We start from the raw sequence: 3,365 nt of genomic DNA, 5'->3' as shown, positions 1-3,365 counted from the left end.
TTATTTAGAAGTAGGTGAGAAAAAGGGGTAAGAACCTAAAATAGTATAAAAAATTATACGTTTTTTTGCATGTCATGAAATTCTACATAGATGCTAAGGAAGAGCCACTAATTTGGTTCTAAGCTGCCTAGGAAACAATGCAAAGTCACTCGATGGAGTGTCTATAGTATAAAAACAGACTACTTAGGATAAGTAAATAGGTATAATCATTTAGTAAGTCCAACTACTAGACTTCTGTTGGGATCTACATATTCGTGGGAGGTATCTTTTGTCACTATGACAGCCATTTAAACCCAGTATCAAAATAAATTGAACTAAGAAGGAGACCATCAAATTGCTGTATTATAAAGAATAGCATAATTATTCCCTATACTTAGAGCAGAAAGAACTTGCTCCTAAGTGCTCTCATAAGGAGAATTAACACATAAGACAGAATTATAACATAAGAAGTGACCATTTATTGAGTATGTACTCTGTGCTGGGCTTTATGATCTGCCCTCTCCATACATTATATCATCAATTATAGCTTCATCCCAGTTGCTGGCATGAATTTTAAAAGGCCATTTCCTTCTGCCAGAGCCCCTCAATGGCATCATGCCAAAGTTCAATTCAGTCAAAGCCATTCTGCACAGTCTGGGGACACAGCTCTCTAAAGATGTGGCTTGATTGTTGTCTAAACTTAGAGCAAAATTGCGGCAGGGGAACTACTTATATCAGAACAGCCTGGAGTGTGTATTAAAAATGCATGTTCTGGGGCCCTCTCCATACTAACTTAACAGAATCCTGGGGGTATGTCCAGGAGACAGCATTTTAAACATGTGCTCAGGTGACTCTTAGGCACCCTTGGTTACAGAGGGGCTGCCAAACGGTTTCTTGAGCAGTGGTCTTCAAATGTTTTGATTGCCCACTCAGTAAGAAAATTTTTGAGCATGCTCCAACATAATATTTATGTTTATGTACAAGTTAGATATCGGTACTAGTTTACTAATATATTATGTATATTATAAAGCATATTTTTTCAAGATGAGGCTTTAAGTAATTATTATGTAGGGATATCTTAGTAGGAGCAAAGTACAGAATAAGCTTCATTATTCTTGAAAATTTTCGATACTTAGCCAGAATTCTATAATCATCAGGCACATAGCAGCAAATTAATTGGGTTTTCTAGTGTCAGTGTTATTTTTACTTATGAATGTGATTTCTAATTTATTAAAAGGCTTTGAGACACATGTTTGTAAATAATGGAAGAAAATGTCCAAATGTTCACTTTGCAGAATTGTAAATGTTCAATTAAAATTTTTGTTGTGAAGTAGGTTATATATATACAAGAGAGTGTATAAAGATAAACAATCATAATAAGCTGAACACCCACGTACCAACCACATAGGTCACAAAATAGAATATTACCAATACATACCTTGAAACCTCCCTGTATGACTCTCCCCAATCAAATCTATGCACGTAACCCTCCTCAAGGTAATCATTATCTTTTAAATCATTCATATTTTCTCCTTTTAATTTTACCGCCTATATATGTAACCTCAAACAATAAATGACTTCCCTTTCCTTTGTTCAAATTGTATATAAAATGGATCACACTGTATGTATTTACTGACTTGCTTTTTTCACTCAACACCATCATTTTTGAGATTCATCCATGCTAACGTGTGTAGCTCTAGTTCATTCATTTTTACTTTTGTATACAGTCGTCCTTGATATCCTTGGGGGATTGGTTCCAGGGCCCCCCTCAGATACCAAAATCCACAGATGCTCAAGTCCCTTATATAAAATGGCACAGTATTTGCATAAAGCCTACACACGTCCTTCCGCATACTTTAAATCACCTCTAGATTACTTATAATACCCAATACAATGTAAATGCTAGGTAAATAGTTGTGAATACAATGTAAATGTTGTGTAAATGATCGCCAGTCCACAGCAAATTCAAGTGTTGCCTTTTGGACCTTTCTGGAATTTTTTTTCCCCAAAATATTTTCAATTGGTGATTGATTGTATCTGCAAATGTAGAAGCCAAGGATATGGAGGGCCAACTGTAGTACTCCATTATAGGAATAACCCACAATTTATTTACTATTCTATTATAGAAGGACATTTGAACTGCATCATGTTTCTTTTACTGTTGTTATCAACAGTGCTACCACGCACATTTTTCCTTCCCAAGGTATATATCCAGGAGTGAATTTGCTGGGTCACAGGGGATGTTCAACTTTACAAAGTAATGCTAACAGTTTCCCAAAGGGATTGTATCCATTTGTTCTCTGAACCTCATGCATGAGAGTTGACATTGCTTGGCTTCCTTGACCAAACCTGGTTTTGTAAATCTTTTTTTATTTTTGCCAATCTGTTGAGTGTGAAACAGTATATCGTATTTCTTGTTTAAGTTGTCTAGATTACTATTAAGGTTAAGTATCTTTACATGGATTTATGAGTCATTTTTGTTTCTTCTGTGCCATCTGTTTATGCCTTTTGCTCAATTTTTCTGATAAATTGTCATTCTTATTGATTCGTAGAATTCTTTTATATTCTGGACTCTAACCTTTATGATTACATATGTTGAAAATATCTTCTCCCAATTTGTGATGTTTTTACTCTACTGTTTTTGTAAGGAATACACATTCTTAATTTTAATATAGTTGATTTATCAATCAATAATTAGTGGCATCTGCCTGTGTGTGTTTTTAAAAATCCTTTCTTACCTCAAGTTCATAAAGCACTTCTCCCCAAAGTTTTAAAATTTCAAGTTTTATATTTAAGTCTTTAATCTACTAGGATTGATTTTTGTATGAGATTGGAATACACTTTTTCTTTTCATTTGGTAACAAATAGCCCAAGCACCATTTGTAGAGTTATCCTTTCTCCATTGTTTCCCAAAGCCTACTTTGTGTGCATGGATTATTTCTGAGTTCTCTATTTTATCCACTGGCCTATCTATTTATCCCTGACCTAAAACCACACTATCTTGATAACTTACAGCTTTATAATAAATCTTGATACCTAGAAGGACACATCCTTCGATTCTGTTCTTTCTATCAAGAATGACTTGGCTGGAGACCTTCAAGATGGCAGAGGAGTAAGACGTGGAGATCACCTTCCTCCCCACAAATACATGAGAAATACATCTACATGTGGAACAACTCCTACAGAACACCTACTGAACACTGGCAGAAGACGTCAGACCTCCCAAAAGGCAATAAACTCCCCACGTACCTGGGTAGGGCAAAAGAAAAAAGGAAAAACAGAGACAAAAGAATAGGGACAGGACCTGCGCCAGTGGGAGGGAGCTGTGAAGGAGGAAAGGTTTCCACGCACTAGGAAGCCCCTTCGCGGGCGGAGACTGCGGGTGG

The sequence above is a fragment of the Eschrichtius robustus genome, chromosome 11, assembly GCF_028021215.1.
Source record: "Eschrichtius robustus isolate mEscRob2 chromosome 11, mEscRob2.pri, whole genome shotgun sequence".
In the NCBI taxonomy this organism is placed as follows: domain Eukaryota; kingdom Metazoa; phylum Chordata; class Mammalia; order Artiodactyla; family Eschrichtiidae; genus Eschrichtius; species Eschrichtius robustus.
The sequence above is the reverse complement of the archived record's forward strand: the minus strand, read 5'-3'. Positions refer to the sequence as shown.